At 37.7% G+C, this 13,913-nt stretch overlaps 1 protein-coding gene across 3 annotated transcripts in view; it reads right to left on the bottom strand.

The window, feature by feature from the left end:
- Nucleotides 1–13,913, bottom strand: part of LOC311431002 (putative acyl-CoA dehydrogenase 6) — a 92,335-nt gene that overhangs the window by 46,895 nt on the left and 31,527 nt on the right. The window contains exon 1 of one of the 3 annotated variants that reach the window (XM_084508058.1): nt 3,531–3,662. The exons of 1 other annotated variant lie outside the window; for it this stretch is intronic. The gene's annotated coding sequence lies outside the window, so the exon portion shown is untranslated. Of the gene's footprint in view, nt 1–3,530; nt 3,663–13,913 lie in introns of those variants that run through there. One more of the 3 variants, XM_084508059.1, reaches the window with a different exon arrangement.

Below are 13,913 nucleotides of genomic sequence, written 5' to 3'. Positions count from 1 at the left end.
ACAGGACTCCAATCAGCACCAAGTGGTTTTCCAGTGGCTGTCCCCTAAAGTCCTCAAGAAGCTTGGCCCATTACTGAAAAAAAAAAAAAAAAAATCCCCTGCCATCCCAAAACATGTCACATTGTAGATCAACATACTTCTAGCACTGTCACTGTGAACAAATTATTAAAGAGCCATTTACAAACTATTGCGACAGGTATAAGTGTGCTTCACTGTCATCAAGTAATTTCCTCATTTGTGAGTATTAACAGCCAAAATTCTCTTCAGTTGGCAACATCTGCATCCACAGGGGCGACACAAATGCGGCAGAGAGCAATGGAGAACCTGTTCCCTGTTTTGTTGAGTTTGTGAAATCTGATTGCATTTAAAATTGCTTTGAGCTAGCAAAAACAAAACAACACAAGAGCATCCCTATTTCTGGGCAATAGGCTGTGGTTTGCTGTCTAAGACAAAAAGCCTGTCTTCATTTTATGAGGAAACATCATGAGTTTGACCTCAAACTGGAAAAAAAAAAAGCAAATAAATAAAAAAAAAAAGCTCAAAGGAAAATAACAAAGTTCGTTTTTTTTTTTTTTTTTTTTAATAATATGATGTTGCATTCTTAATCCCCCCCCCCCAATTTAGTTCTCATTTCTGCATCTGACTTTGTGTACATCTTTTCTCTTACAATGTCAGACATGTTATATCATAACATGGATCATCCCTCTCTGTAAAAATGCTAACACAAGAGGATTCTAACCTGAACTGCAATCTCCAACATGAAAAATGCTACAGCACTATTTCCTATTATTTACCTTGAAATTGGAGGGTGTGTATTTTATGGGATACTGGGCATGAGTGCAAGGACTGCCAGTATAGTGCAGAGCATGCCAGAAATCAAGGTCTCCATCCAAGACTGTTTTCTTCAGAACTTTCTACTCAAAATATTTTATTATTTCTATGAGTATTCCATAATCCTCTGTGCTATGCTCCAAAAAATAACATTTATTCAGATTATTGATCTCTTCTTTTATTTTTTATTTTTTACAATGGGAATAGAAAACAGGTTTAGCCTGAGGTAATTAAAGACTATAGGAAAGTGCATTTATGCTGCTGAATGTATAAACTCTTACAGTGAAAGTCAAACCTCTCCTAATCATCAATACTATCTTTAAGCTTACACATCACTCAGGAACTTGAACAGGGATGTTCATGCACTCAGCTGCCACTCAGGAGCTCCAAGAATGTCAGAGGATGGCTATTCACCTCTATCGTTTTCTTTTTTAAGAAGTAGCTACACAACAAATCATATCTTAAATCCGCATTCTTAAAATATCACAGTAGAGTAGCAAAGCAATAAATGTTTTCTTCAGGAAAATAATACCTTAAATATGTGGTCACATGGTAAACTTGCAAAGAAATTTGCAATTTTATTTTATTGCATATGCTGAATGATTCTGCTGAAGTATATTAAAATCAAAACATATATTTCATTGTATATACTCATAGGATGACTAAAACTGAGATTTAAAGTATTCACATTCTAAAATAAAAGCAGCAAAGAGTTTACAAGCATGAAAAAAAGTCCTTTTTCACAGAAATTAGGAAATTATTGCAAGAGATATTTGAAAAACAGTCTCAGAAGTGATGTCAAATAACTCAGTTATCTTCATGGCTCAATGATCTTGGCAACAACATGCTTTCCTTTCACATCAGAAGACAATTACCACTGAGGCTGCAGCCTTCTTCTCCTCCTGAGGAGACAAATGCTCCAGAGCCATCCCTCAGCTCTCCCACACATCCACAAGCAGATGGAAACTGGGGTGGATGGAGCAGGGAAAGGTAGCTTTTCATGAAGGAAAATGCACTTGTCAAGACTACAAATTATTATTATTATTTAAAGTTTGTGTTGTACCATGCACTTTCCATTAGATCCATCTAATTGCAAACAATTTTAAAAACATGATAGGTTTGGCAACCATCCATCAGATACCAAGAATTGATTACAGTGTTGTTTGCACTGTTTCTAAATGAGTCAGTGAAATATCTGAAATCAAAAACTCCACTCAATTTATCAGTACATAGGTGTAAGCATCTCCAGAAACAGAACATGCAATCATAAAATTATGTTAATATATTAACATACGTCTTTTATTAATGTACATCTCTTTTCATCTTGGAAGCTCTCCATGCCAAAACTTTTGGAGGCGCTATTTTAGAAACATATCCAATGGTCTCACAAATATTTATCAGATTTTTCAGATGTCTCCAGCCAGCCAGCTGTAACACAACAGGCTTCTGTAGCCTGGAGACCCCACTGAGCAGAACAGGGTTGCAACAGAGTGAGCCAAACGGGATTTTATTACCCCATTTTTATTGCCACATTTTAGCACGGTTGCACAGCTCACTGTGTAGCCACTGAGGTTGCTGGTGAAGCCTTTGCTTTCCATGCCCATGGCCTCCTAGCCACTATTTCTGTCCAAAAAAAAATTAAAAAAAAAAAAAAGTATTTTCCTCGTAAGCCAGATCTCCAAAAAGTTCGTGATAAGCTTTCACATATTTCAGAGATGCTGTAGTTACGTGCTGGGCTGAACTGATGAAGCTTCACAATATTGAGCAAACTGCACCAGTATGGTGTTTTCTCTCCTTTTACAGACTCCAGCTATTTGTTAATTCATTATGCTTAACAAAAAGCCAGTTTACAGCTTTTCTCAGCATTAGGTACTCTCAAATTGAGCAACTCTAAGTTAAACAGGGAGCAAAGAAGCAGTGGTTGTGCCTCCTTCCTCACAACTACATCGTTACACCAAAACACGAAGAATGAGAAAGCCCACACCAAAACCATCAACTTACACTCAGCTCTCACTCCACATTTAAAATAGTTGAGGAAAGAACAAAAACACTGCTCTTTGAATACTGAATAGCCTCAAAATTAGCAGTTAGGTTTGAGACCATGCTATACTTCAGTGAAACAATAAAAAAGTTACACAAACTATTCCTCAAATGTGAAGCCTAAACTCTCTTTCCATTCAAAAATAAAATAAAATAAAATAAAATAAAATAAAATAAAATAAAATAAAATAAAATAAAATAAAATAAAATAAAATAAAATAAAATAAAATAAAATAAAATAAAATAAAAATAAAAAGATTTTTTTTTTCCTTTCTCAAAAAGATCAAAGTAACCCCTAGGCTACAGCCTCAGCACTTCAAGACAGGGGACATAAAACAAGTCACACAAGAATTAACGCCTATCTTCTTACTTCAGAAAATCAAGATTAAAAAAAAAAAAAAAAAAAGTGGCTCATTTATTTTGTTCACGTTTATGCAAACATGGTAACTGTAATGACTAAGCTACAGATTTGCTCAGCTTTTCTTACAACATCAAGTATCAGGGAAGAGTCTTTTACTTCTTGTTTGAAATCCCTCTCACATTGTGTCTGTATCTAATTTTAGAGTAGCTCTAAATTTCAGCGTACCGTTGATAAAGGATGGACTAAACCGAGAAGTAATTAAAGCAAGACATGAAAAATGCACCAAATACAAACTTACCTAAAGAGCAGGTGAAAACACAGACCTTAGCAATTACACTTTCAAACCAAACAAAGCCACTATCCTCTGTGTTTTAGGGAGGTTTACACAAAAGAATTAGATCCACTTCCTTATTGTGCAGATTCTTCTTATGTGTTAGGAATATTGCCATAAAGAGAAAAACTAGCAAAGCAAAACAAAACCAATAAAATAAATAAATCCTAAACTGTTACCATTTTAGGGAAATTCCTATGTTTTGGAGCTCTGCTGCTGCAGACTGAGGGTACCCTGTCTAATGTTTTACCCCTAGAAAATGTCTCCCATTTGCAATTTAATTTTCAATTCACTCTGCGAGGTTTGGTTTGCTCTGATTTTGTGTTGGAGTGGTTGGTACAGTTGGGGTCCTGCTTAATCCAGCCCTGCAACTTGAAAGGCTGTGTGCAGCCTCTCAAGCTTCCAGAAAAAATAGTCTTAAGGCATAATAACTTAGAGTAAATAATCACTAAAAACTGTATTATATAGGAATTAAGAGCTTTAAGAAGCTGGTTAATCATATTAGAGATCAAGTATGGATAAATCCAACATCACATTTTGACATAATTTTTATTTTTCTTCCAGTTGTTTTCCATCTCTCAGTGTGTCCTTCTACGCTGACTTTCCAGAGGTAGGATCAATCTTCAGACAAATCCTAGCCTCTGGATTGTGTTCCCCATACTGACCTGGAATGGAACCTCTCCCTAATTTTTCCCTTGTCAACAGGTTCCCCTCACTGTAAACTCAGCTCGGGGCACTGTGTACCACCAACCCTGTTCCTTACGCAAGTGAACATTTCTCTTTATTTTATTTTTAATCACACTTGGGATGCTTTTTGAATGCCCTACCAAGATGAATGGACATTGCTGATCTCATTGTTTTGATTATCAACACAGAAAAGATGGGGGAACAAAACCACACCAAACAAATTCATCCAGATTTTACAGCTGGATCATGAGCCCCCTCTCTTCATCCTGCCAGCAATGAAGAATGTGCAACAACAAGGTTATATAAAAACTAATCATACTGGAATTTTGTTATCCCTAATGTTTCCCTGTTGACTTTTTTTTTTTTTTAATTTATTTTTTCTTTTAATCTTGTCTCTAGCAGTTTCTCAGCTGAGGCCAACAAGAGCCCAGCACCATGCTCTGCTGAGCAAGAAGCCCTTGGCTCCCCACTCTGCCTTGCTGCTGACGAAATGCAGGGTGCTACCTGTTATCAGGTCACTCCTGCTGAGAAAACCACGTTTGAACAAAAGGGACCAAACACCCATAGCTCTTTTCCCTCATTTACACAATCATCTACCTTCATTTTTTCATCTCCTTGCATAAGAAGAGCAGCATTTTGCGTGCCTTTTAAATAAATGGCCCGTGAGGCAATAAAGCCTTTGAAAGGTAATATACCATTGACTTTCTTTTAAAACATCTTACTACTTAGGAAAAAAAAAGGGGGGGGGGGGAAATAAACACACAAAAAAAAAGCCCTTAGTGATGATAGCATGATCTACAAAACTGATAAAAGGCATTGAAGTGGATGGCAAGGAAGGAGAAAGTAATTTAGAAAAAGGTACTTTTGCCTGCCATTTAAATTTTTGTGCAGGTTATGGTCTCAGTGGCAAAGTAGATGATGCAAATCCAACAGGAGTATAATAGGTAAGTCTCTTGGTATAAAAATGACAGGATTTTGCCACAATATTGAAAAAGTCACATGCTCAAAAAAAACCCAACTAACTAAAAAAAAAAAAAAAAAAACAACAACAACAACAAATAAACTCTGACCTGAGCCTGGGAAGAATGTCATTAATTAAGGAAAACAATGGAGGATTCATTTCAGGGAAGTGCATGTGGAAGGAAAGCAGACAGATGGGTGGAGTGATGCTCACCATCACAAAAAACAACAGAGAAGGAAGTGTTCTGCTTGTTGTATTTTATTTTTAAACCTAATTCAAAGAAGCAAGGGGTGGAAGGAAATATGAATCCTCATGGCTGATTTGATATATGCTCTAACTGGAGATCCTTCTTGGTAAATAAAACCTTAAGGCATGTATGAGCCTGCAAGCAGAAGACAGCAGGCAGACAGGTTCAGGCTCCTGGAGCAATGGTGCCTGTCACACCATTCTGCTTTCAGCAGTGCTGCCGCTACTTCAGCCTAAGCATAACTTAACCCCCGTTATTTCCACATCCCTCACAGAATCACAACTCCCCAGATGCAACTGGACAAGTTAGGAAATAACTGCTACTAAAAAGTGGCAAATGACCCTACTCAGGTCTTTTAGATGAGAGAATAGCAAAAGGCATGAGCAAAATCATACCAATGTTTAGAACTTTTGGTGTTTGTTCCATAAAGAGTACTTTTAAAGTCTTCCCATCCCATATACTGTCTAACTTAATTGTGTCTGAACAAGCTGTCATAGAGGAGTTACGAGAAGACTGATGTTTCCTTCTTTATGTTTTTTTGCTTACAGTTGAGATTACTTTCTCACTAATGTTGTGATAAATGACTTCATATTTTCCGCTATTTTCAACAATACCCAGAGACGGGTTTCTCTTACACAGAAACAGAACAAATTAAATTAAAAAAAAAAAAAGGAAAGAAAAAAAAAAGAAAAAAGGAAAAAATGAAAGAAAAAAAGAGGAAAAAAAAGAGGACAGAGAAAAAGATAAAAATATTTTAAAGAAATTCACAAGAGATTTAACTGAGTATTTACACCTGAAGTTATATAAACTTATATGAAGTTATATATGTGATTGAAATACTTATCACAAATAATTCAGTCATAAATTGACTTTCTGCCTGCATGCTAATTGAGAACAGATTTCTAAATATGTATTTGAAATTGTTTAATAAACACCTTCTCTGAACAAATTTATGGAGATTCTGAAGGTAAACTGTCTGTTATTAATAACAACCTAACATTCGCTTTTCATTACTTACACTGTGACACTGTTCACTGAAAAAAGAATTTTATTTGCATCTGTATGTACCAATAAAAAAGATGGTTTTGCTGATGATTAAACAAAAACAGAGTTGAGGATGTGCAAATAAAGCCAAGGAACTCTACAGATATATTAAATGCAAAAGTAGTTAGTATATATTTAAGAATATTCATTTATTGAATTTTTACTTACATACTTATAGTTATACTTCACATATCAATAGTTATATCAATATAGTTATACTTAATACTTCATATGTAAGTATTAACTATAGAACTGCCTGCTTTTAAAGTTTCTCCCTGCCTTTCCTACACTAAGTTATGAAAACTGTATTTGAAATGACTCATTGCATTGTTATTTCGTTGTTATAACAAAGGCAGAACTTTTACAGTAATTTCTGAGCTTCATGGAAAAAATATGTAGAGCATTAAATTAAATGTCATCTAAAAAAAATAAAAGGAAAGAAAAAATTATAAAAGATTATAGAGCATCATAATCTAGACAGCATCACAGATAGTAGCACTACTGAGGACAAGCAGTCCTAGCAGAAGCCAGGACTCCGCAGTCACAAATTCAGCCCATATCAGGCACGAACACACACATTTCTGTCACCCTAGCCAGAGCACACATTGGGAAGTTAGTGCTCCAGACCAGCCCCGAAAATGAATGGTGCTACCTACCTGATCTGGCCTGATACTTGCTGGTGGTGTCACTTCCTTGAACACTTGCCAACAAATGCATATCAGTATGTTACTTTCTGGTATCAGTACGGTAGTCCTTGGTCATTCCTATCTAACCCCATGACCAATAAAAATGATTCTGAAGAAGGTAGATAATACATGATCCTGAAAACAGAAAAACTACACCTTGAAATAAGACCCAGATTTTCCTCAGTGAGAGTAATTAACCATTACAACAATCTTGCCACATAGCATGCCAACCATTCTATCTATATAAACTCCAATCTGGTGTCTTCTAAAGCATATGCAAATATATACTACATCTCAACTGTCTTCCATTGCTTTTTACCCCTTCCTTCAGGGATGTAACGTTTTCCAATGACTATCCAAGCATACAGAAAAATTTCCTGTCCTCACCAACTTTCTGCATTCATCTTGGAAGTGACCTACAGAGATCCAAAGGTCACAGGACAAATCTACTTCTCTAATTTATTCACAAGTATGGGATTTGATTATTGGATTACTGCACGGAACTTAATTACCCATATTAACATGAAGTTGGATGACACACTTAAGCAACTCCCTAGTTGCCACTAAATTTGAATTAAAGAATCTAAGAAATTAAAGAATCCCATAAGCTCTAGAAGAGTGAGTCCCAACTGCCTATTTAATCTCCTGCCATTTAATACAGCTGGTATGTCACCAGCAGTTACAATTTTTGGCCAGTAAGTGACAATCTCACAGCTTACACTGCTGGCAGTTTTTCTTCCTCTGTCCTAAATGGCTCCCCCTTCCCCTGTTTATGCCTGACACACACATAGTAATCACAAGCCTCTTATCACTCCCTACCTCAGCTCTGTAATTGCTCCTACAAATCAGCCCTTTGATCTTTCTTCCTTTCTTCCCTGAACTCAATTATAGTTTGCCATGAACTTTCAGGCCAAGACATGCCCAAACAAGAGCTGCTATCCCAAATCCCTCTCAGTGTTGGTAAAATAGGATCCAGTTAATACAGTTGATTTTGGATTTGGGTCCGGAGCTGCAGATGAAAATTCTCTGAAACTCACGAAAGGTCGATTTCCTCTTTTTTGAATTTTCACTACTAATTATGGTGATGACTCTTGCAGTATGAGTAGTAAAGAGCTGCAGACAGCAGCCTTATAGCATAGAGAAAAATGAAAATAAAGAAGGGATGAAATACTGCTCTCACTTGCATAAAAGCTGATGCTACTTATTGAACTTAGAGGTCTTTTGCTGGCAGAAACAGTTCAGCACCACAGCAAAGTTATCCCAACGGTCAAAGAAGAACAGCTTTTGAAAATGTATCTTTTTCTGATGGAAAGATGGTTTATAAAAACAAAAAAAAGTTTGAAATCAAGGTCACAAGGTACACAAGAGTATTGAAAAATGAACTTGGCTCTGGCAACGTGTAAAAAAAAATTTTTTTTTTTTTTTGTGAACAACTAAAGCATAAGAAATTAAGCTAAGTTAAATTGAAATCAGACCTAGGTTCTTTTTTTTTTTTTTTTTTTGCCACTAGAACGTAGCACGTGCCAGGAAAAGCACTCTTTTGTTTCTGTGCTCTTAATCACATGAAACACAGCCTTCTTAGTCAGTAATTTATATTATATTAACTACAGATAATAAACTACCAGACACCTCACTTAGGAGTATCCTCAATTGCTACTTAGCAATTGGAGCAGCTGATGCATGAAGATTCAATAACTGATTTTACTGCAAATAAACAATCTTGCTGTTTCTTCTTCTTGAAGACTCAAGTCCTTCAGCCTCCAGCTCCTGCAAGAAAAATTACAATAGCCACCCTTGCTCTCGTACTTATTTCTGGAGACAGTTCTGCTTCCTCTGTTCCTTCTTGAGGTGGGGAAAACGTTTTGCTCTCCAGCAATGCCCCAGGGAAGAGGGGAGGAACGGGGAGCCAGGTGGGAGTTGCATACCATGCTGCAGCAGCACCTCCCATGCCCACAAATCCCACATTGACAAATGACCTCTGACTGCTCACTAAAGAGTAAGACTTCAGACTAACACCACATGTGAGAAACAACTATGTAGGGGAAAGAAAAAAAAAAAACAACCAACCAAACAAAAAAAAACAGCATTATTTTGGAAAACATTTTTAAAAAATCATGATTTTACTTTTTATTCTTCTAAAAGTGAGAGATCTGAGCCTCACCTTCACATCTTTTCCTGAGCCCACAAAGAGACTCAAGTGTATGCTCTTAATATAATGCTCTTTGAGACTGCATAGGAAATGCTTGCACAAAACTGCACGAATGACGGAGCACGAGTAAACTTCCTCACTGTAACCAAGCTGGCAAGTTCTCAATTTTCAATATGACACATTTATTGAAAATTTACCATAATGTCCAGCTGCCCAGCAGAGAGAATGCAAAATTCAAGAGTCTGTAATGCTTCACTGCAATTTCATGAGCTGATTAACTTCTTGAAGACAAACTTCTCCAACCAGCAGTATCTTCACTACTCCAAGAAAAAGTACCCTGCTCCTGCAAGAAATAAGGCCTCCCCCACAGATCACCCCCACATGTAAAACCTATCAGGAAAGGGCACCGGGTAAAAAAGCTGATGTTCCAAATGCAACGTGATTGTCTTCCCATTTCAAATTTACATTAAAATTAAAAATGTCCAATAACGCTTATTTAAAGCTTGGAAAACATACGTACATGTATCTTAACATAACATTGATATATATATATATATATATATACACACATACACACATACATAAACCCATCTTGCCACCATGGCTCACATTACAGAGAACATGACTGAGCACCACCACTGAGGCCTACCTCAGGCAGGACAAGCGCCAAGCCCAGCACCGAGGCTGTCATGGCACCCACCACTTCCCCTGTTGCAGATGCCAGCAAAGGGGTTCATAGGAAGGTGGAGAGATTTGCCTGACTTTACTCAGCCACAATTCAGCTTCGGCCCTGACCTGCAATGTCTCCACAAAGACTGGCTTCCCACCGTTCCTCCATCTGCAGGCCTGCGTAATTAATGGTCGGTGCATTAGTCCAATTAGTTTCAAATTAAGGCTTTCAAAAACTCACTGAGAATTACAGCAACTAAGCCGTGATAATTAAATATTGAAGCAATAAGTGGAAATAAGTATCAGGAGAGGTTTTCTGTGCCCCGTTCCCACTGCACAGAGGGTTTAAGGGCACTTACTGGAACACATTAATTAGATCTGAGGGCTCCTGCTTGACCCTTAATTTTATTTTAACATATTTGGGCTGTATAAAATATGTATAAATGTATGAATAATATGTAAAGCACAACTACTGAAAATATCTTCATAAAGATTTCCTTAGGGGAAAAAACAAACAAACAAAAAAAAACACTAACCAGTGAAACCTTTTCTAAAATATCAAAAAAGCATTGCTGCTGTGGAACCAACACAGAAAAAGCACATTTGACGATAATAACATACCATCCCAAAGTAATATAGAAACACTGTATTAACAATGTGCACAATATACAGTAAAAAGCACTCCTCCAAAAATAACACAATAATTCCTCTCCCAATAACCTGAATATATGCAATATTAGAGTAGCCCACAAGCACAGAGTGGTGAGTATATATGATGAAAAATGAATCAAACGGGTGATTTGACAGTGAGCAGTGAAACAATGAGGATAAACACTATCACTGAAAGTGGAAGAGGGGATGAAATTTTTTTCCATAAATATTTATGGCATCGGTGATGATTATTACTATGCCTGGCAACACAGCAAAAGAGAAAGAATTAGATTGCAGCATCTCCTGCCATCATGACAAGGGAAACCCTGTCCAAAATGCAGAGATCCAGGTGCTGTGTTCCCACCAACCTGTGGGTATCCATCCACATACACTCAGATGCACACCAATATGCTTGAGGAAGCAGCTAAGACAGGTATCTGGCCAAGGCAGCAGGCAACTTCAGCTCACAACATCATGTTTCTCTTACTGGGGCATTTGTTCTTGTCTTGCTCCTTTCAATCATTAAGGACTTCTTCGGACATTCAGGATATGGTTATCCCTGGGACCTTGAATTAATCTGGTTAAGCTTGATAACATCCAAAAGTATTAAAGGAAACTGAGCACTTAATAACATAAGAGCGTTTCTTAGGAAACCAAGCTAAAACACATCACAGCTTCCCAACAGCATTTTTTGGTGACCCTTCCAAAGACCTTCTCCAGAGCTGGCACATGCAGAGACAGCTCCCTCAGCTACACAAGACATGCTTCCTGCTTTTTAACCCAGGGCTCCTTGAAGCCAATGAGGATGCTGCCTTTAAAACCACAGTGAGTAGGATTTGCCACCTGTCTTGTCCTTCCCTTACTCTGCATTGCAGCCAGTGTGACTGTTCAGGGAGAAAGACCCCCAGCAGCTAAGCACTTAGGGCAGTCCAACTAATTTAGTTACTTGCTTTAAGGCCTTTTGAAGTAGCTGAAGCCTTTGGTAGCCGCCAGCAAAGAAAGATGTGCTAAGGAAGTCACCACAGAGGAAGCACAATGTTTATCACATTGCTTCCTTCTTGCAATCACAAAGTCAATTTTCAAGAAATTAAAATTGAAAATACATGCCCAGCTCTCATTAATGTTTAACAGGAAAATGACAATACCCTGCACGCAGGCCTCTGAGAGTTTATCTTGCCCAGAGATTATTTAAACAAAGGTGATATTAACCCCTAAGCAGATAAAAAGGTACAGGCAAGCAATAGGGAAGCTATCTTCCATTATCAGCCAGCAGCCTGAGCACTTAAAGCACTGCTGTAAGGACAAGATATGATGCTGACATAAGGTCTTCCCAGAGTACCGTATTGAAAACAAGCTTAGCAACAATCCCTCGAGTCCGTGTACTTTGTAGAGCAGATTGTAGACACGTCTCACCCATGAAAACTCAACACTTTGATTCTGTTTTCCTATGTCGAACATGGATATTTTCACCTAGCCCTGCACTTCAGAATGACTTCATATTGTTGAGTTGTTTTCTACCCCAAATGAAGCTCCGATCAGTTACAATTCATTACTTAAAAATAAAATTGCAGCTGATCATTAAAAATGCATTTGTGGTCTCCTTCAGATTCCCCAGGGTCAGATGAAATAAAAACACCACTGCCAAGTGATTTCACAGCCTGATGCCTCAGCAGTAAGAACGTTTTTTAATATGTTTTGAGAACATGCCCCATCTCACTGAAATCAACCCCTCTCCCAACAACAAAATGTGACTGAAAAGCACCACAGACAAAAATGGGGAGGGAGAGGAGAAGCTGAGGAGGCACACAGTGGGATATTGGGGGTAAGCACTTCTCTGCATGGTTCGTCTGCTGGCATCTTTCACATCTTGGACTACAGTAATTCCCCCAAGTTGTTCTGATCACAAACCATCCCGATCAGGATTTTTTTCTCTCCCCCACATTCATCACAGCTCCTCAGACTCCTAATACCAGGGTCCAGCTGCCTTTGCCACCTCTCCATTTCAGCTCCCCATCTCCCTGCCTCCTCCCACGGCTGGCTTGGGCCAACAACCAGCTGCAGGGGGGAATCTCCTGCCTGCCAGCACCACAAGCTGTGCTCTTAGTGGCAGCCTCCAGACATACGCAAAAATAATCATGACCATATGAAAGTTTCCATCCCACTTTAATAACTCTCTAAGTGTAGTTCTTGGATTGTTTTTATTTATTTTTTTTTCCTTTTAAAATAAGCCAGTATTTCCCTGGCATTGATTTGTGATAAAAAAAGGAACCCTGTAAGGGCTTGTACATCTCAAAAGTCAGTGATAATTGCAAAACACGAGCCTTACCCCATCAGTGCTTGATTTACTGCATGTGTTTTGCAACCACAGCCTCTGAGAAATTGGTGTCTGCTATCGACATTAAGTTTTGATTTCTCTTATTTTCTATATTAATTTTTCTTCTTTCTTTTTAAACACTGTACCAACTAAATGTCAACCTGTCTTTTTCAAACTTTTATGTTTGCATTCACATGTCCAAAATATGAACTACTTCACAGCTAGTAGATACTTGGGACTGAGAAGAATCCAGGTATTATTCCATTTCACCTTTTCTTACTGAGCTATGTTATGACTAAAAATTACTGATTTCAATTAAGCCCTTCATTATTATTATTCACTAGACCTTAGACTTTAAATCCTTTCCCCAAAAAACATTAGTATGCTTTAATAACTAACTTTAAGGATATTCCCTTGTCAGAAATTAAACTGCAGAGATTTGTGGTTATTTTTGAGTGTTGTCAGATTAAACTTAATATTAAATTAAAAACTGTTTCACAATGTCAAGAAGAATGTTCTGTATAATAATCTGCCTTCTGATGGTAATTTTGTATAATTAATGCCACCTTTCCTTGTAATCTTTTGTGTTCTGAAGTTTATTCTGTACTCCCACATGGAAAATGAGATCATTCAGCATGTGGAGGCATTTACAGAACATAGCTCACTACAACCCATTGAATCCATAAAATACTGAAAGGAAGGGGGAATTTTATTTAAATATGAACTCATTTTCTCCTTTAAGCACTATTAGCATTTTCATTCAAAAGACAGCAAAGGGGATGATGTTTGAGAGTGTCAGAGACCACCTTCATGTGTGCTCCTCCAGCTACAAACCAGGACCCAGCAAGTTTCCACCTTTGGTTTTCTCCATCTGGCCTCAGGGATGCTTGATGGAGTAGCAGGCAAAAGGGCAGTGGTTGCTCTCCAGAATGACCAGCTATG

The sequence above is a fragment of the Aythya ferina genome, assembly GCF_964211825.1.
Source record: "Aythya ferina genome assembly, chromosome: 2".
Lineage (NCBI taxonomy): Eukaryota > Metazoa > Chordata > Aves > Anseriformes > Anatidae > Aythya > Aythya ferina.
Note: the sequence above shows the minus strand (reverse complement) of the source record. Positions and strands in the feature narration are given on the sequence as shown.